We start from the raw sequence: 22,886 nt of genomic DNA, 5'->3' as shown, positions 1-22,886 counted from the left end.
TCACATTTTAGGATATAGTTTATCCTGGTTTTGAGCAAGAACAGAGCAAGATTTTGGATAAGAAATCTTTCACAATGGTTTTGAAGAATGGGAGGGAGGGTATTTTCCTGATGCATACAGATAAGGAGTTCCAGGCCATAAAAAATGGTACAAGTGTAGTCAATGCCCGGCAGATTTGATAGGTTTGTGGACAGACAGGAGTTTTTGGTCACTGGATCACTATGGGAACATAGTTGTGTAGAATGACGTTTAGTGTTGGACAAGCAGATGGATGCTACATAATTTTATAGGTGGTACGAAGCTGTGCACATGATAGTTGATGCAAGGGTGTAGCTAGGTATACTTAATGTACTCAAGTGAGTACAGTTTTTCTGAGCATCTCTCAGAAACTTTATAGTTCAAAGAGTACATAATGTTTGAACTGTCTGAATGATTGTCTACTATACGTTGTCATCCCAAACATACTTCCCTAAGAAGACTGTACCTCTAAAATAGCCTTTTTATGGTTACAAGTGGCAACAATTGAAAGTAATGTGTCCCTTTCTGAAGTACACAGGGGCAGCATTTTGAGAGTTGGGCACATTATTTTAAATGATAGATGGGTGGTGGAGGCAACAGCATAAGGTTTGAGTACAAAAGAGGCTACTTTTTAGTGCTATATAGTGGTGGATTCTGAAAAGGGATATTTGCTGCAAATTTAGCAACGTTGTTATATTATTGTTCAAGTATTTATTTTTGTGATGCCTAGAGGTTAGTAAGGATGGAAGCACCATAAAGAAGTGTGGGGAGGGGATAAGCAGTGGCAACTGTAGTTTTAGTTGAGCTATCAAATATATCATAATGTAAGAGTGATGAATTCAAGATTAATAAATCATAAACAAATTTAGATATTATAATTACTTACTTGCACTAATTCTGTTTTATCGCCTAGCTATACTGACAATAAAATGAAAGTGCTACACTTTTTCACATGAGTATTTATTTATTTATTTATTTATTCAATTATTGCATTTGTTTACCAGGATAGTCTGACTAGGCAGAAAGCAAGCCTTTTTCAGTGGAGGCATGGGAAGGAAAGCTCAGAAAAATACCATTACATAAAGAACATAATCAAAAGAGGCACACAAGCAATCAAAATTGATTGCAGCATCATGTAAAGAGTTATGAAACATATTGGAAATAAACTTGGTATAAGGAAGGTAAAGGAGGAAATGGAGGATCAATGTTAAGAGGTGAGAGAGAATGTTTTAGGACAGGTAGAAAGAAGAAAAGGGAGAGACAGAGGACAAGAAAAAGGAAATTGAGTAGGATATGTTAATGCAATTAATACTTCAAAGAAAAAGAAATGGAAAGACCATTTAGTTTATAGCTTTAATTGTTTAGAGACCACAAGCAAATCATATGAATATGTTAAAAATATATAACAACAAAAATATTGCTTTTGCATGTAGCTCAGAAGAAACATTTTGTCTAATCAATTACAATGAATCCCTTCTCTGGGAAAACTGTTGTAATATTTCTTTATCACTTTGGTCACTTTTATATAAGATTTTATTAACTTTCCTGATGCCTATTGGAAGTTCATTAAGAATTGTGCATACCCATCCCCTAGATTTACTAAACTTCCATGCAGGACTAGCTTAGTCCTGCACGGAAACACCCATTTAGGAGGAGGACGGTAGCGTGCCATGCATATAAATAAGGCATGCTGCACGAGCTCCTAGGCTTACACGGAGCATGGAAGAGTGCAGGGGGCGTGTCTGAGAGCAGAGCTCTCAGAATAAACATGCCCCTGCAATGTAGAACAGCAGAAAGGGGTAAGGAATGAGTGAGACTGCTCATAGGTGTCCACATATCCCCACCAATAGTCTCCCATATGTACAACAACAACAGAACATATAAATAAAATAAAGAAACCCTTTTATTTATTTTTTTAATCCGATTAAAGCTAATCGTCGTGTGCAGGTGTGCCCATCGCTTAGCTATGGTTAAAGCAGTTTAAAGAGGATAACAAGGAAGATATATGCAAGTGAAGCAGTATAGTAATAGTGTAGTGAGCAGAGCATTCAACTTACGATCAGGCATTCCCAGTTCGAGTCCCACTGAAGCACTTTCCATGGCAAAGCATGTTATGACCAATATTTTTGTTGCAAAACCCACTAAATAACATATATTTATGAAATGGAGTACTGCAGGAAATGCACATGTGAAGTGTCAGACTCATAATGAATAAGGCACTAGTAAACAGGTTTAAGCACAAATAAGCAGTTGTAAGCATATTTAAGCACAGTAAGTGGGTGTAAGTGCGTTTGCATGGGGGTAAGCAATGCCTACACTGGCTAAGCAATTCTAAAGCTAACTCTCTGTAAGCAGATGTAATGGTAGGTTAGCAGTGCTTACTATCATGCAAACCAGCTTACAAATGCCCAAAAGTGCTTTAATCACTGTGTACCCAATGGCCCTTGGTCTGCCCATCAACAAAATAAACAGCCATGCAGGTCTCAAACCCAGGACTCTATACACCACAGTCACTATCCCCAAGCCATTACAGAAGTACAAATGACTGAGGTAGTAGTAAACATGTCCTCACCATAGTATAACCAAACTGAACTTGTGAAAGGCATCAGTATACAGTCATATATGCCATAACCCACTACATAACATAGATATGTGAACTGGAGTAGAGCAGTAAGCCCAGAAGTGAGGTGTAATTGTAATAGAGTGTCAAAGTCCCCAATAAAACACAAGGACCCCACAGAGTGTAAGTACACATCAATCAGGGATACTAGGCATACATATAAGGTGTAATGAATAATAACACAATGCCAAAAAGGCATTATAATGAATGTCTAATGTAGCCAACGCTAAGCATTGCACAATCCAGCTTAGGAGGTGTGGGCATTGTTAGACCAGCTAACTCTTTGTGTCCAGTGGTATACCCCCTTAAAACAATGCCAACCTTAGGTAAGCAGGTTTGCCCATAGCTTAGCCTTTTCAAAACCAGCCAATCATGGTAAAGTGCGTGAAATCGGCCCTAATTAAACCCAAAAGTGGGAATACAGCTCATAACTGGTTGTAGCTTCCCCTTGTAGGCACTATGGCAGTAAGGAGAGAAGAAATGTGCTTCCTGGCTTAGCGCTGGTACATCCAGGAGTCCAAGGTCATGGCAGGACTCCTAGTTATAGACCATGCACAGAGACTGCTGCAGGGCCAGTACCAGGGCTCCCAATATAAGGCAGAGGCCTGGGACCATCTTGCCCACAACCTCACCAGTGCCACTGGCATACCCCGAACTGGTGAGCAGGTCAGGCACCACTATGCCAACCTGAAGCGGCGGAAGGGGGACCTCTTGGAGGAGTGGCTCCAAGAGGCTAGAGCATCAGGGGATGCACCAGCCATGTGTAAGTATCAGTCCACTACCTGTTTAATAATTGCCAGCTTAAGTATATCATGGATAGGTATGGCTAAATATTCCTCTTATGTCCCCCACAGCTGCAATGGAGCGAGTCATGAACCAGGAGGCCCACATCTGCCGTCTGGTGAAGTTTTGACACGAGGCAGGTCAGTAACACTCATGCTTTTACTGTCATAGGAAATAAAAATAAAAGTAGTAGTAAATTAATTGCTAGTATAAAACCTGTATTGTTCAATGCAGGTACTGCATACACTAGAGAATATGGCAGGAAGAGTCTCATATTGTTTGTATGGCAATAAAGGTGTAATATCCTGACAAAACAGGTCTAACTTCTGGACTGCATGTGTATATTCTGGTATCATATGGTAAAGTAGATTCGCAATCATGTAATAGTACAGTAGTGTTAAGCACTGTTACTCACACCATGCACCATAAATTGAATGGGTAGGAATGCCAGTATATGACAAGTTAAACCCCAGAGGCCATTTAGTACAACTGAGAGACAGATAGACAGTAAACAGGGAAAATGCAGACAACAAAAAATGAATAGCACATGCAACTGAGATGTGAACAGTTTTTTTAGCACACACAGCCATGGTTCGAATCCTGCCAGTGGTAGTAGTCTGCATACAGAATCATACCCCACAACTGTACAGATATGTCCAGAATTTCTATTCAAGTGGTCCATATCTAATGCCTATCAACCTGTCCCCCTGGGAAATCATTGGGATGATCCCAGACGTATAAGCAGCAAACAGGACATACAACTGATTGACACACATCTATGACAACAAACCTGGCACACTAGCAACTCCCCAATACCTTATGTGACTAAGAAGCCACGTATGCCCCATTTACACCCCAACTCAGAGTGTGTACAGTAACAGAGTGAGATATATGTGCATAATAGTAATGTGAAACCTGGTACAGTGTGTGGGAACATTCAGGTAGTGCTAATAAACATTCCTCCCACAGGTCTGTCAGATACCAACACTGTGCCCAGAAATACAAGAATGATATGCAGTTGCTCTGCATAATGGGGTATTACACATCACTGTCATCCACACTGTCCTACAACATATAACTGTCTAGGAAATCTGTATAAGAGTGTTGTTATACAAGGTCAGAATGCATAACTACAGGGGATTAATAAGACAGAAAGCAGATTGGGGATATACAGCAATATCAATATAGCAGACACAACTGTGATGGACAGTGTTTAAGTTGTAGCAGACACAGCTATGATCTGAATCCTGGGAGTGGAATCAGACTGCATACAGATTCATATCTCACAACTGTAAACATGAGGCCAGAATGTCCTGTATATGTGCCCATATCTGCTGCCTGTCCCCCTATCCCCCTGGTAAGTCTGTGGGATGATCCCAGATGTGTAGCCAGCAAACAGGGAATACAAGTGATTGTCAACCATCATGAGAACACACCTGTTACTGTAGCAACTCCCAGAACTGTTAGGAGAGTAATATTTCAAGCATGTCATATCTGCACTCCCATGTTGTCAAGTTGTGACCAAATAATACTGCATTTAATTTGAGTTATTTGTGTTACATTGAATATTAGCTGAATTGGAAGTTTTGACTCTGTTTTGTCAGTAGTCCTTGCTAGATTTTATTGCTGTTAGTAATTGCAGGTGGGGGAAGTCTCATTCATTGATAGACTGTCACTGCCTATTTAAGTGGTACATTTGGGAATATTTTCTGCTTAAAAACTTCAGCTTTGGCCGGCTAAGATCTAACTGTATTAAACTGGACATATAAGAGAATTTAAGTATCCTTTATCTGCACATTTTTCAAATAATACAGCATTTAAATTGAGTTATTTGTGTTACATTGAATATTAACTGAACTGGGAGTTTTGACTCTGTTTTGTCAGTCAGTTCCCCACCCACCGTCCCTGTTTTTGTTTTGGTGCTAATCTTGGTGGCTTTGAAACCGCCCGCCCCTCTTGTAAGTTTGTGTTTGGATACTCCTTCTGGGCCCATCTCATTTGCTCACTCAACTGAGTGCAGTAAGATCATATTCTGATTTCAGGCACTCCTACTGTGTACAAAGAGACCATCTGGTAAAGAAAAAAAAAAAAACATTTTTAAGCTTGTTTCCTGCCTTTCCTGTAAGTGGTCTAGACTGTTTGTAGGCTTCTGAGCCCCCAAGCCTTTCTGTTTTGGAGGGAAGCCTTTTAGCTTAATTTTGTTTCTTAGCACTAGCCAGTTATCTAGTTTCAGCACCTAAATATGTTTCTTTGAACTCAGCACTTGTTCAGAACTCGTAAGTACTAAATAAGTTGCAAATTATTACAGCACTCAACTTTCCGCACTTGTCTAGAGGAAAGCAGTTTTTAGTACTTAATAAATAAGCACCTATCCAGGCATGTCTAAAGGTCAGCTCCCGGTGATTTCTCCTGTCTAACTGATGAATCTGGGCATCTTGAGGCAATGCAGCAATTGCCTCATGTACATAGTAAACCCTCTCCTCCTACAACCCAACACTACAACTTGTGAGAGATGCATTTATATTGCCAAACTGGAAGCAAAGCTCTCTTCACAGAAGACTGGACTAGACAGTCAGGAGGAGAATGTAAACACTTGCACAACACCACACTCATCACACAGTCCCTCAAAACCTACACCACCAAAACACACACATAGAAACAAAAAACATACACCTACATTCGCGAAGGCTCTCAATAAAAACCTGCCCAAGCATCAGGGACCTCCAAAGCAGAAACGCAAGCAAACTCCACACCCCAACACAACCCAAATGACACATAGCCCACAAACTCAGTGTGAAACTCAACCAGAGCCCATAAGCCATAACAACGTAGCCAACACTCTAGTCATAGGTGACTCTATAGTCAGGCACACTGATGTTCCACTCACCAGGCTAAACAAGGAGAAAGTTACTGTCAGGTGCCGGGATCCACAACATAACGCATGCACTCAGGTCACTCCACAACAAGTACAAATATGACACTGTCATTGTCCATGTTGGTGTGAATGACCTGAGACATACCTCCCTGGACTACATGAAAAGAGACATGGAGAAGCTCTCCAATCTTGTAGCCCAGGTAGGTATGACCATAGCCCTGAATAGCATCCTGCCATCACCCAGAATGATACCACAGTACAAGGACAAAATGATTGACTTCAACAATTGGCTAAGCTTCTGGTGTCATTCTAAGGGGATCCAGTATTTGTCTGCCTGGGACGACATGATCGACAGACCACGATGCTTTGCCAGAGATGGCTTGCACCTGTCGCCCTTGGGATTCTGGATACTGGCTAAGGCTCTTGCCACCCCTATAGTGCCTTTTTCAGGCAAGGTTCAAATGACAAATTCATCACCGTAACAAGTACAAGCAAGCAAAATCTGAGGGTAATGCTACTCAATGCTAGAAGTCTAAACCTCAAAATGCACTCACTCGAGGCACTTCTTAAAATGGAGAACATCGACATCTGTGCAGTGACAGAGACCTGGTTCAAAGCTCCAGAGAGCACTCCTGCATTACCAGGCTATAATTCATACCACACCTTTCGGCCACCAAACCCAGAACGAAGCACTAAAAGTGGAGGCATGTCCCTATTCATTAAGGATATCCACACCTCCAGGCTAGTTGAACAGCATAATGCATCCGAGATTATCCGAGTGCAACTAACTCTGGGCCAGACCGCAATCCAAATTGTAGCTTGCTACAGACCCCCCACCATGCCCCATGATTCCCACTCCTCATTTCTTGATACACTGGAAAGTATTAGGGTACAACCTAACACCCTAATAATGGGTGATTTCAACTACCCCACCATTAACTTTGAAAACTACTCATGTACCAACTCTTTTGCTCAATGTTTTCTGGAATTCATAAATTCCAGTGCCTTGGATCAACTTATTCACACCCCCACCAGGGGCAATAATATCCTAGAACTGGTCATTACCAACTTGGGCAACCGATGTTCCACACCAGAGGTCAATTCCTCATTGGTCAGATCTGACCACAAGCTAATCACCCTAGACATCTACATCCCGCCCCCACCCCCAGTTAGGGAAACCACCGTAAAAAACTTCTCCAAAGCCAACTTCACACTTCTTAAGACAGAAGTGACAAACTTCATGACACCCATGCTGACGGACAATAGAGTTACGACTGCTGAATTCCACACAAATGCACTTTATAAGCACTTACACGAGTGCATGGATCATGCTATCCCTAATAGAACCAAGATGCTATCCTCCAAATAAAGGAAGCCGATGGTCTTCTGCCATAAACAAACTCTACAACAGAAGAAAGAAACTGTTACAAAAAAGAGTAAAATCCCATGACTGGAGGAATGCCCTGGTCAACCTCAGTATGAAGCTGAGATCCCTCATAAAATCCTCCAAAGCTAGTTATGAAAACAAAATTGCCACTGACTCTAAAGACAACCACAAAGCATTATATAGCTATGTTAAGAATTTCAATGGCAACACTCAGATCTGCTCTGAGTTACAGCACAATGGCATTAAATATACAGAACCAACTGATATTGCCAACATCCTGGCAGATAGGTTCAGTGCTAACTTTACCCCCCTCTCACCCCCTAGAGGGCCCATCTCTATACCGGAAGAATGCAAAGTTTCTGTAATCATGGCTGCACAGGTAAAAAACACACTCTCCAAAGCCAAGAACACAGCATCCATGGGATCTGACAATTTCCCAGGCTGCGTTCTACATGAACTACAGAATGAACTGGCACCCTACCTAAGTACCATGTTCAGTCATAGCCTCACCTCAGGCTTTGTGCCCACTGAATGGCACACAGCAACAGTTATCCCATTCCACAAAGGGGGAGCCACCATGGACCCAGGGAACTACCACCCCATTAGCCTGATAAGCCTAGTCTGCAAGGCCATGGAACGTATCATCATGGAACTCATAAACAAAGACATTGGTAATCTCCAAACTCTGGACCCTACCCAGTTCGGATTTGTAAAAGGCAGATCATGTCTACTAAACCTGACTGACTTCTTTCACGCAGTCACCAAAGCCATAGATGAGGGTAAGGTGGTTCACACAGCTTATCTAGATCTCGCCAAGGCTTTTGACACCATCCCCCACTTTGGAATTATAGAATAACTCACTAAACTAGGTATAAATCCCTATGTCACAAGATGGGTTGCCAACTGGCTCATGGACAGAACCCACACTGTGAAAGTAGCAGACTCCAAATCTGACTTCAGACCAGTGACAAGTGGAGTACCACAGGGTTCAGTCCTGGGTCCTCTCCTGTTTGGTATCTACTTCTCTGAAGTACAGGCTAACACAGAAGGTCTTTGGCTAACAAAGTTTGCAGATGACTGCAAACTAGGAGCCATAATCAAAACTCCTAACAATGTGGACATTCTACAAAAGGGCCTCACTGAGACAGATGCCTGGTGTAAAAGCCATGGCCTGAAGCCCAATGCCAAAAAGTGTATTGTCATCCCCTTTGGTAAAAACTCTGTACCCATGAACTACCACATAGCTGGTAGTATACTTAATTTTATTTATTTTATTTATTTATTCGCAGTTGTTTAACCAGGATAGTCCATTGGGCCAGAAGAACCCATTTTCAATGGAGTCCTGGGGAGAAAAGCTCCACATACAGATTTACACAAAGGTAAATATACAAACATAGATTACATAGGTTACATAGATAAGCAAGACTAAAATTAATATACACACATAAGATGTATGAAGCTCCACATACAGATTTACACAAAGGTTAATACACAAACACAGATTACATAGGTTACATAGATAAGCAAGACTAAAATTAATATACACACATAAAATGTATGATGACTACAGAGGTAAAAACTGGCTAATCAAAATTGTTTCAATCAAAGTTACATTTTTTTTTTTTTCCCCCCAGAAAGGAAAGGAGTTGCTGGATACTAGTAAGGAGTTATATAAGAGAAGGAAACAAGAATATGTTACCTGGGATTTGAGAGAAGGAAGGGAACAGTGTAGAAGTAAGTGTAAGTTACTGTGTATATGTAGACATATAGACATATAGCTCTAGGGACCTTAACCTTATCACCACAGTTATTAATGCCAAAAATGTGATAAGAGACCTTGGGACACAGGTGGACAGTAGTCTCTCCTTTGATAATCACATCGCCACAGTGGTCAGGAAATCCTTCTACGTGGCTCACCTCATCACAAAAGGTTTCTCATCCAGGAAAAAAAAAAAAGGTCATTGTTCCCCTCTACTCATCACTCATTAGTCCTATTATAGAGTACAATGCTCCTTTTGGTATGTACCTAACAAGACATCTACAACAACTGGAAAGGCCACAAAAATACCTCACAAAGAGGATTACTGGCCTCAAACAGATGCCCTGTGCAGACCGTCTCAAAAAACTCCAGCTTTACTCCGTCACATATCGCCTACTCAGAGGCGATCTCTGCCTAACATACAAAGTTATGTCAAACCCAGAGCTGTTGGACATGCTCCACTTAAAAATCCCAATCCCTCTGAGCTACACGCTCTAGGGACCTTAACCTTATCACCACAATAAAGAGAACATGCTGGAGGGATAGATTCCTGTCCCAGAGACTTCCCATACTCTGGAACAGACTACCTATCTATGTCAAACAGAGCTCCTCATTAGCACTCTTCAAGAAAAATCTTGATGATTGGATGGGAGATAGGAAATTCACCCCGGGGATCACTTCTGTGGTTCTGCTCGACAGGGGCACAGGAAAATAATTTTCTTGGGTGGCGAAAGCCAGGGTACATTTTTTGCTAGGCTTATATAGGCCCTAGGGCCAATAGCCTAGTACCCTCCTATGAGCCTATGAACCTATGAGTGTGTACAGTAACAGAATGAGATGTATGTGCATAATACTAATGTGTAATCTGGAACCTTGTGTGGCAATAGTCAGATAATGCTAACAAACATTGCTCCCACAGGTACGTTGGATACAAACACTGTGCTAAGAAATACAGACCAATATAACCTGTACTGGTACCATCCACCCTGGTATTGTAAGGGATTGTGAGTGTTGCAGTTTCTCTGAATAATAAAGTATCACTGGTCACTGTCGGCCACACTGTGCTACATAATATAATTGTGTAGGAAAGCATGTATATGTGTGTGTCAGGTCACTAAAGGTGGAAAAGGGCAATATTCTAGATATGTCCAGGCACTTCAGCATTTGGTCAACACATGGCCAGAGTCTGTGCAAAAAGAGTTGGATAGCATAGTGCAAAACATCAACCCGGAATCCGGGCGTATGTGTACAAACAGTTAGTCAGTGTTAACAAGGTATACCAGGTAAGAGGTGTATACTGCAGGTAAAACTGGTTCATGTGCAATAATGTTGACAGCCATATCAGTGTCCAATATAGGTCTATAGGGTAGTGTAGTAAGACTTTTAAGGTACAGATAACAGCACTGACTAGGAAAGTAATGTGGAGTGCAGGAATATACTACTTCTTAATTGACATCTTCTCCCCCTACCTTATCTCCAACAATAATCAGCATATCCACCCCAACTGGTATGTACTAACTCTGATAATGTCCAGTTGTGTGATAAATATTTTAATGGTTCCCATGCATGTGCCATATTGAATTATTCCAATGTACCTACATGCTATTCTTATTACCACTGTGATCCCATATGTGCATGTGTTTTGTTGCTATGCAACTGTTCCATATCTGGTGTCTGGGTTAATCGGAATATCTATGCATGCTGTTATACTTAACCCTGGAATGTGTTGACTATTACTAACCCATATATGATGTTGAAATCTAAACACTATAGCACACTTGGGAAGGCCGGTCCCAGCAGATCCACCTGTCCCACCTCAGCTGGCCGAGGCACCAGGCACCAGCATGTCTGTGGCCCAACCCCGCACTTCCCTGTCTGTTAGTCCTGCACCACCTTCGGGTGGAACCACCTCAGGTTATGGGGCTCACCCCCCCACCAGGAGTGGGAACCGACAGGCACCTGTCACCTAACCCCAGGTCAGGGTCATGGTGCGTAGAGCAATCGACAAGCAGGTCGGTGATCTTCTATGCCAGCTTGAGGGCCTTGTGTCATGATTAGAGGGTCAGTCTGGCTCTGCAGCTCAGCCCCCAACACAGCCACCTTCAGGGCTGTGAAGGTGCAGTGGTAAGTGCCCATGGGTGGGGACCTTAGCCCCACTGTTGCCACTAGGGGGTTTGTGGGCTTTTGATTCCCAACAACCCTCCCCATCAAGGTGTTTATCCCCCATATGTGTCATATACCACCCCTGTATGCATCTTGTGTGTCTTGTCGGTTAACCTACCCAACGTACCTCCCCAAATATACCTACTACCCCTCCCCAACATCTCACTCTCACCTGAAAAAAAGGGCAATCTGTTACCACAAAAAAAAAAATTGCCCAATACATAGCTGTCCATTTTGTGCACGTCCACTGGACACATGTAATCCAGTCTAATTGGCATCACAACTTATTATTGTTGTCTGCACCCCTCTCCCAGGTGTTTGAATGTCCAAATCTACATCCAAATTCAGTTCATATGCACAGCTGTTGCTGTATAAGAAATGGGCAGCTATGGACCTTCCCTACACCCTTCCTGCACATCCCTAGCTATTTTCTCTACTGTCTTTCCCGCTTTGTGGCCCTTTTTCACCACTTTCCTATCAACCCTTTTAAAGATATTAGTGCGGGAGTAAGCGGGAGTAAGCACTTTTAAGCAGCAGTAAGCGGGTCTAAGCCTGCTTGTGAGGAGGTAAGCACTGCCTACACAGATTAAGCAATTTAGAAGCTAAATGAGTATAAGAAACTGTAACCGGAAGTTAGCAGTGCTTACCTCCATGCAAACATGCACAAACCCGCTTACAACTGCTTTAACGTGCCTTAATCACTTTGTATCCAATGGCCCATGTTCTGCCCAGCAACAAAATAAACAGCCTCTGCAAGGCACGAACCTAAGACATAGGTACCATAAACATACTGATTTACCATTAAGCCATGCCAGATATACAAACAGCTGATGTTTTCAGAAACATATCCTCCAGCCCAGTCATGCAACAGTACAGAGAATGTATACCAACATAGATCTATGTGTGTGTAAATATATATATATATATATATATATATATATATATATATATATAAATAAATATATATATTTAGAAATATATACATATATATAAATATATATGAACATATATACATGCAAATGCCTACATCGACATATATGTCTACACCTATATGTCTACATATACACAGCAAGGTACATATATGTACGCAGATATATATCTATGCAGGTATATATGGACATAGTTATATATATGTAAGCAGATATATATATATATATATATATATATATATATATATATATATATATATATATATATATCTATATCTATATATATATATATATATATATATATATATATATATATATATATATATATATATATATAGGTATATATGGCCATACATCCGTAGATAGCAATGGTAGATTAACAAAAACAAATATGTCCACATGCACCGTTAATGGGGTTGAGAGGCCCCAAACAATATACATCTTGTACAAATAGGCATACCCCCCAACAGCCAAACACGTTGCCCTGAAATACACTACCATGTGTTGCAGATCCCATAACCAGGACCTGACATGACAGGGGTACAAGATGTTAACAGTACTACATCCCATCTGTATGATGTCAGGCTGGTACTGGTAACATATCATGCAGTACAGTCTGGCTTCCATAGGAAATATAAAATGTGGAAGCTATCAACATCCCCAGGATACATATATACAGACACATATATGCAGATACAGATATATACATATGTGTACATACATATGTGTATATACATATATATATATATATATATATATATATATATATATATATATATAGATATATATATATATATATATATATATATATATATATATATATATATATATATATATATATATATATATTTTGTTTGTGTCTTTCGGCTTTTCCTGGTTAGGGGTTGCCACAGTGGAACTCCGGGCTGCTAATGATTGGCAGTTGATTTTTATGTACCGGCTTGCCAGGCCTGACACACAACCTTCAACGAAGGTACGCCCTTTCATGCATGTCTCCACGCAGAAGACGATCTAGCTGAGAATCGAACCGGACAGCATCTTACTGTGAGGTGACAACGTTAACGCAGCAACACCACCATATACATATACATGTGACTACAGATACACACGCAGAGATATGTACAGTAAGATACATATGCAGAAGGTGTACACAATATGGAACAGCCACTATGCCTACAGTTCACACCTGAACAACTGGACACTTTATGGGCCACCCATACAAATGACAATCATTGCCTGCAGCATATACCCACAGAGAGGTCATAGGAAAAAACATCATACACAGGTCTGCAGAAATAGAAAACCTTTATTTGTGTACTATTACAGTTCTATATGCCATGTCATATAGCTGTTCAGACACTGACATCCATATAAACAGAGTAATGCAACTGTGAAACAGTTATACTGAAAACAGTAGTCTGGAAAGATTCACAACTGTTGCTGTCCAGGCCAAGGCCTTCAAGTTGTAAAATAGTAAAGACAGTTTGGGCCACAGGATACCAAACAATCAACAGTATGTAATGCAGGTGTATAGTTCAGCAGCCTCTGTCTACACTCTGTACAAAATCACTAGGTGGTAACGACTTCAGTTGACCAAATGGGATGTAACTGTTACATAACAAGACATAACTGACACCATCACAAGCACACTGACAAACGAACAGTCTGTATGGCAGGAGGCAGTAGGCCTGCATTAACCCAATTTATGTGAGTAATGTAAACATAGGTGAAGTATACGGTACTGTACATCCAAATACCTTAAGGCAGCTCACTCCTGATACCCCCATGTTTTGTAACAGCCTAGGTCATTTATGGTGCATCCCCCCCAGACACAATACTACAGGGCCATATACCACTGTTACATACACTGGCCTCTGGAGTGCATAAGGGCACACATGTATTGTGTAGGTGAAGCCCACATATATAAGGCCCGAGCCCCACCGTATGTGTGGGGGGATACAACAGCAGTGGACTGATGGCAACAATGGCAGCATGATATACTCACAGCCCACTATAGAACAACCTCTGACACCATGTCATTTGTGCAAAGCTTGGTATGTAGGTGGAGGACAGAGGCTGGAACACAAGCCCATATGTGGAAAACTGTTGCCATACACTAAGCAAGTCACTGGTGTTCCAGGATAGTCTGCAACATACCCTTAGTCAGAGAATTAAGGTTAGAAATATAAATGGCTGTAGCCATGTACTGATAGCTCTCAACACAAACAATGCCAGTGAAATATCTGACAGAGGATCTGTGTAGTGGACAGACAAAACATGACAGGCACACCTCTGGCTACCAAGAGGATAGGCCCACAGTTGAGAGCTATGCAGACAGACTGCATTCCAAGGTAAACCAGTAGGTACACACACACCCTGTAACACCAGTACTATACAAAGCATAACACAACTTTAGTCACACTCTGTCTGTAGTTCTGGAACCTCCTACAAATATGTAGCTGGTCTGAGTGTGACGGTTCTCCTGAAGGCAGTATTGCTCCCTGCTGTCTGTAACACTGATGCCCACACACAGGAAGGATGTCCATCACACAGCAAAGGTAAAGAGACCATGCCCACATGATGTAGGGATTTATTGTAGGTGATTGCCATGACAGTGGTAATTGGATGTACTACACAGCAAGCCGCATGCAGTTAGCAAGTGTAGGACACTGATTGGTGCAGGGGCCATCATCTGATCAAGTGCATCACCTACTAAAGCCATACTGCAATCTACTCAAAGCAGCTCAATCCATTCATTGGAGAGAGAGGGAGAGAGAGAGAGAGAGAGAGAGAGAGAGAGAGAGAGAGAGAAAGTGAAAGCAGAAAAAAATACATCATTCCCACCACAGGTATGTGAAGTATATGTACATGTATTAGAATGTAGTACCTGGTCCATCATAATGGGATAGATTATGTAGAATGAGTTATATGTGCCATCAGGTGTTGTTGTGATGATGTTCAACTGAACAACTGCTATGGACAATAGTCTCTGTCCCTGTGGGTAGTGGGCCATAGCTGTTAACTGTGCAGGTCAGCACTAACAGGCAAGATGTAAACCATCATAGTGTGTGTTGTGTAATGGGAAGTATGTATATGACGTGGCCAATAGCTGGTGGTGGTAGTAATGCCATTATGACAGACATGTGGGAGCCATGGTCCACCACTAGCAGGATACTCAGGTGAATCTGTAATATAGCATGCCGGAATGCCATAGGTGTGTAATAGGGTTACCTGAAAACAGGTCCCACATATGCCCAACTAATGTCAGGCCATGTCCATATGTGGCACCTGTCTGTGTTGTAGCAAGGCAGAACAGTGCAGCTGTGCAGGAAGGTGTTGTGAAATTGTGGAGTTGATGTCTTAATGTACCCCACATATAGGTATGCATATGTGTACATATGTCACATATATAATATATAATGATAAATGTATATCAGCATGTATGTCCAGAAATATACATATACCCATGTGTAGACATATATATATATATATATATATATATATATATATATATATATATATATATATATATATATATATATATGCACATATATATGACATCACATATATCTACACATATATAGATAAATATATACCTATATGCACATGTCTACATATGTACAAACACACACACAAACATATATGTATGTAAAGACAGTGATGTGTGCTATGTGTGAGGCAGCAGCACACAAAGCAATACATACAGATATCTACAGCTGGCAGTGTGTGCACCATGGATGGGTATGTCACATGTTAGTCCCTTCTTGGCACCACATTGCCCCGTCTGTGAAATATGCAATGGGAATATGGGGAAGTATGGCAGATACACATGTGGAAGTGGTCAGGATTGGTAGATATAGAGGACAGTCTACAGGGTGGTATGTGACACATGTGGTGGGTAAACACCGTGGATGGTGTGTGTGGTCTGTGATATGGACGCACCACGGTCCCAAATATGGGCACAATGGGAACAAGCTTCCCACCAACTGCCACTCACAACAGCAGTCTACACCCTGAAGGTTCCTGGTCTGGAGGCTGAGCAGGAGGAGCATGTTGGCCGTGTGAATTTATACTGGGTGCCTCAGACTGATGTAGCACATCCCTCATGTGTCTATGGAGCCTGGTATGGAACAGACCTAGACCTGAGCTCAGGGGACAGGAACATGTTAGTGCGTGCCCTGGGGGGGGAGGGCAAAATCCCCTGGGTGGTTCCACCTGATGGTATTGCTGTAACAGTACACGAGGAGGCCCCAGGTTGGCACACACATGTGATGTGGCCAGGTATCATAGTCAGATGGGTGTGGAGAGGTGGATCAGCTGGCCAATAGAACATATACATGTTATTGTGTCACTGTTATAGAACATTTGTTGGTAGTAATAGTCTGCACAATCCTGGTACATGTCCAACAACATGCATAGAGATCCCTAATAACACAGACTGCCAGATGTGCAGCAATCTCAGAGCAGCCATACCACTGGCATATATGTAGCCATAGTGGCCCTGACAATGGCATGCAAGTGAATAGTCTGTAACAGGCCAGCAATGATAGTGTCCACACAGGGGACATGGCTACAATCACATAGCAGAAGGTGTGGTACAATACAAAATCTGTCCAAATGGTAGTGAAGCTGTAGCCATACCTAATGAGTTGTCTGTACAGTCTGTTAAAGCTGATATGGTGGTGGGGGGTGTGACAGAGATGTGTTTTATGAATAATGGTAATCTTGCTGTATGAGTTGCTCAGGCCTGTTTCCATCTTTATGTCTTTCAGTCCAGATGTCACACAGCAGGTTACCTGTGTATTCAGTGGATGAAAATGAGGTCATTATCAACCACCTGGTACAGCACTATCAGGTGCTCTTTGGCAGGGCAGCCCATGACCAGCAGGAGCGGACCACCCTTTGGAATGATCTAGTCCACAGGGTCAATGATGTCAGCCTGCATAACCGCAGTTATGAGCAGGTCCAGCATCATTGCAATGACCTGCTTTGCAATGCCAGTTGGCATGTGGCTGCAGTCCAGGGGGATCACCTCGTCACAGGGGGGCATGCCATCTATCCCCCCCAACATGTGTAGAGGAGCTTTTGGCCAGCCTCGTGGCACCTTCCCTTTGGGAACACCAACAACCACTGTACCCCTTTGTGGAGGTGGGTGTCACCCACACACCAGCAGAGGAGCATGCAGGTAAGGACACAGGGAACATCAGTAGCCCACTGGTGTGTAAATATCTGCAGTGGTACAGGTAGGTAATGCATATCTGACATGTCATAGATATATTGTGTTGCTGCATTGTAGTGATAAACAGATGTCCAGATGTGGTAGTATTGTAGGAATTTACCGTTGATGTATGGTAGTATTGCACCCAGCCTATAGCAGTGCTACAGGTGTGGCCACTGACATTACATCTCTCACTCTCTTATGTAGGACCCTCCCGGGTAACAACAAGACAGCAGCCTGTAGCTGGTGAGTATGTCTTATGCAGATGTATGCTAACACACTGGGCATGTAATGGTGTTGGTATATTCCATGCACACATCTAACACACCTACCCTGAATGCATGCTGTGCATGTACATTTATTGTTGCTGTGAAATGCACGGTCTCACAGGGCCAACCATGATGGGGTATTGAAAGGGTATGTCACACACCTGCATAACAGCTAACATACTGTCACTGTGCAATGTGTCCACAGGGAGTAACATACTGTTGGTAGACATGGCCTACAGTAGTGACATGTTCTGAACAACACCCATATACAGAGCAACACCAGTGTATATACCTGTAGAACAATGCCAACTGCTGCAGAGATACACTATGGCATAAGGCATTATAGTAGTCCACATTATCAGCTGGGTCTAGGCTGCAACATGTGGTGTTCAGTGTATGGGACACTGCAATATGACACAAATGTGTAGGGCTTACCTGTCATGCATCTGCATAAAAGCTGAGGGAGGGAGGTCTCAGCATGACACACCAGTGCACTGCAGCAGGGATCCTTAGGATGGTAGGAATGACTCTATCTGCATATAGTCAGGTTCAGGACCTGTGGCAGCCATAACCCTACCCAAACTGCAATAGTGATGGCATTGTGTGAACACCATGGGATGTACACATGAGTAGACCTTGAAATCATGCAGAATAGGGGGACATGTGTAGGGTAGACTGAACATACACTGGCAATTGCATAAGGCCCATGCTGGTATACCGCTGCCATGAGCAGTGACTGCTGTAGTACATACAAGAGGTGTGATAAACCGTCATGATAAGGGTGTGCACACATATGCCCACATTGTGTGCATGCATTGTGGTCAGCAGCCGCACGCCTAGCATAGTTTGTAGGCACTGCATGTGAAAGTACAGGACATATGTTATATTCTGGGCTTGTGTACTGCTAAGATATGCAGTGCTGTGGTCCCATGGCCTATCAAGGATGTATGTGTAAAATCAGTAAAGATATGTACTCCCCCCATAGCCATGGTATGCTCTGAATGTTGTCAGTGTAAGCATTTCTGCAGTGGTCATACATGGTCTGTTGATGTTGACAGCTGTAAATCAGGCATTAACCAATGACAACAGTCCACATATCATCCCAGGTATGTGTTGCTGGAACACATAGGACTGTGAGAAGTAAAGCTGACATAAATGACACAGTACTACACATTCCACAATGGGTTGTACACCTGTGAGTTGTGGTGCACAGTACATGGCAGGGTGCAGAACGGGTGCACAGCAATACTGTGTACATGGGTGCAGTGGTATCCAGGGGAATGGTCATCACCTAGTCACAGCACATGCATCACACACATGTATACTGTTGCTAGCATGGATTGACTATAGCTGAACTGCATGCTGTTCTGTACCATATGTTCTGCATGTTGGCAGATGGGTAATAGGAGGACTGTGTGTACGATCATTGTGCAACCTCACTTGTATGTGTGTGTGCATCCTGGTGGTTAGTTAGTTTGCCTGCAGGGTCACTCTGGTGAAGTGATGGGAGGTAGATGCATGTAAGATGTGTGTGTGCATGTGTGTGTTGGCCATGTATGCACATGTGTGATTTTGGGGTGTTCATATGGCTGAACCCCCCCCTTTGGGACCGTGCAGTACATGGACATGGATTGCCACATTACACACCAGGAATACCTGTCATGTGTGTAATCACAGGACAGCAAATAGTATAATATGGTCTGCAGCATGGAGCAGGCATCCAGAGGGAAGGTAGACCCCAGGTACACACTTAATATCGCAGTCAGCAGAGAGGTCACCTACAACCCACGTATGCAGCTCTACAGATGCAATGGAGAAGTAATAGTCAACACCAGGGAGTGTATCCAAATATTACAGCTGACACATGATGGGTTGACGGAGCGGCATATCTGGCATGTACTGAGCATTACATACACATGACACACCAGTGGGAGCTATTATGGATACAACAAAATAGCCCACACATATAGGGGCCATGCACATCATTCTGGCCATACAAAGGGTTCATACCAAATGACAGCAGTGAGGCCATGTAAATCCACTACACACAGGTCAGACAGGTAAAGTATAAACAGGCATTTTGTTGTGGCTGCTTGTGTGGGCATTTAGAAGACTGTGATGTTATTGAGTGTTATCAATGTATGTATGTTAACAAGTGTGATGCAGGATGGGTTAACACATGGACATATACGTGGGACTGTCTGTAAATCCATGGACAGGTAGGTATTATGGAGATGTGTGTGTGTGTGTGTGTGTGTGTGTGTGTGTGTGTGTGTGTGTGTGTGTGTGTGTGTGTGTGTGTGTGTGTGTGTGTGTGTGTACTGTTAGGCAATGCTATGCAGGTTTTAAAGTGCATTTATTGTTTTCCTCCACAGGAGGCGAGGTGGGTCAGGGTCCCTTCTGCATGCATTCTGATGTAGGTGTCCATACAGACACCGACGATGATGATAATAATGTTGAGGCACAGGTGGGGTTGTCAGGGGCCGACACTGCACCAACATTTGACATCCCCCTTTTAACCACCCCAACTCCGCACACAGTTTCAGTGCCTATACACACACCATCACCAGTGGCCATAGCAGAGGGACAACTGGAGTTCAGTGGCAGTGCACAGGAAAGTGTGGTAACCATGTCTACTGTGTCCAGTTGCAGCAGGCATAGTTGGATGTCTGGCAGGCTGCCACATAGGCAGATGTCCCAGGGTGCATGTGGTAGGGCCACTGGACATCATGACCCTGGCAGAGGTGATATAGCTGCAACCAGCAGAAGCATGCTTTAGGCTGTAATGACAGCGCAGGCATGTATTGAATGTTACACCAGACAGGTCCTTAGGCTGCAGAGAGCGCTCTCACATCTGTAAGCAACAACCTCTGTGAACTGTCGGGTGCCATCCATGTTTCTACCGAGCAAGCAGATAGATAGCATGATGAGATGATGGCCCTCATCTGCCGTGGTGTGTCCGTGCTTCAACTTGTGTTGGGATGCGGCAAGCCCACGTGGACGTGGACCAGCAACACCAACAGCTGGGCGTCAACGTGGAAATGCTAGGTCACCAAGGGGCTCCCGTAGTGGCAGTAGCAGCCCCGGCAGTGCAGGCAGTGTGTTGTCCACACCACACTACATCGGACTATGTGCACATCGTCCTGGCCAGTCCCAAGAGGGACCTGGTACCAGCGGACAAATGTCATCAGCAGGTAAAAGTAGCACATCAACGCCTGTACCTGGATGTGCCTGCGGAACCACTGGCAGACACAGTCCACGTATCCATGGCCAGAGGTAGTGAAATGCACACCCTGCCAGGTATGGTCTGCAGCTGTCCATAAACACCTGTGTAGGGCAGTCACATGGCAGAACTGTGTGCATGCAGACCCACACACTATGCAAACACACCTAGGGCAACCTCATACCTACACACGCATCACCTCTGCCAGCTCCCCAGAATACACCCCTCATCCACACATATGGTGTCAAATGTATGGCCTACCCTCGGCCTCTGGCAAACCAACACCACGCCATGTGCATATGATGATACCTGTGCCCCATCCCTGTCATCCATACCATCGATGCAGGGATGTGCTGATAAGGTTTTGATGCACACGGTGACTGTATAACAGTGTACCACAGTCCTGCAGTGTAACATGTTATAGGGAATAGAGTGTGAGGCATATTTGGCAAGTAGTGTAGCCATCCAGCAATGATCCCTTATAGCTGTTAGTAACACTGGTTGGTTGTGGTCTCTAAAATGTTATGCAATTGTGTTGTAGGTGTACATGTGTTAGCATGAGGATGCCTTGTGCATATGATGATACCTGTGCCCCATCCCTGTCATCCATACTATTGATGCAGGGACAGGCTGATATGGTTCTGATACACATGGTGACTGTACAACAGTGTACCATAGTCCTGCAGTGTAACATGTTGTAGGATGTAGAGTGTGAGGCATATTTGGCAGGTAGTGTAGCCATCCAGCAATGATGCCTTATAGCTGCTAGTAACACTGGTTGGTAGTGGTCTGTAAAATGTTATTCATGTGTCTTGTAGGTGTACATGTGTCAGCACGAGGATGGACTGCAGTCATATTGCACAATGGAGTATGTCACTGTGCTGACACCATGGCAGTGACATATCTGGGGTACAGTCAAACACACTTCACGGGTTACTATACTGGGTATTGCCTGTGCCACATGGACAGGTGGCCCACTGAGGCATGTATACCCTGCAATCTGATGTAGACCCATCCACATACACACACACTGTTACTTGCCAACACTGGGTCTAGACCGCTATTTAGCAATGTTGTGATACTGATGTGTGTGGCTTACACTGACACACCGCACAGTGTTTAGAGTGAGGTGTGTCCCAGGTTACATGGTACATGCAGAACATCCCCCGGCAGGTACAGTATGCTGATGGGGGATGTAATGGGTGTATTTGGATGATATGTAGTGTGGCATACCATCATATGCACATTTACAGATGCATAGCAGCCAGACACACATCTGAGATACCAGGGCCTATCGCTGCTAACTACCTTGATCATGTCTCCAATGTGTTACAGGTAGGCAGCACACATCACATGCATAACTGGCTTGGACTGTGGTAACAGTTACCTGTATGATTGATGTTGACAGTGGTAACTATAACGTGGTACATGGCACATGTACCTAGTGTACCTTGGTGTAATAGTGTACACAGCACCCACATCCCCCACTGGATATTGTACTCCCTGAAACCCATGATGATACTCAGCCATACCCACTATCATACATTGGCCATGACTGCGATACAAACCATAGTTATACCCCAACATTGGTACTACAGGGATATGCATCTTATGCACATGCCACATGCATAGTAGGATGTCA

The sequence above is a fragment of the Protopterus annectens genome, chromosome 5.part0, assembly GCF_019279795.1.
Source record: "Protopterus annectens isolate FY-2018-M chromosome 5.part0, PAN1.0, whole genome shotgun sequence".
NCBI lineage: Eukaryota > Metazoa > Chordata > Ceratodontiformes > Protopteridae > Protopterus > Protopterus annectens.
This window is presented reverse-complemented; position numbering follows the sequence as displayed.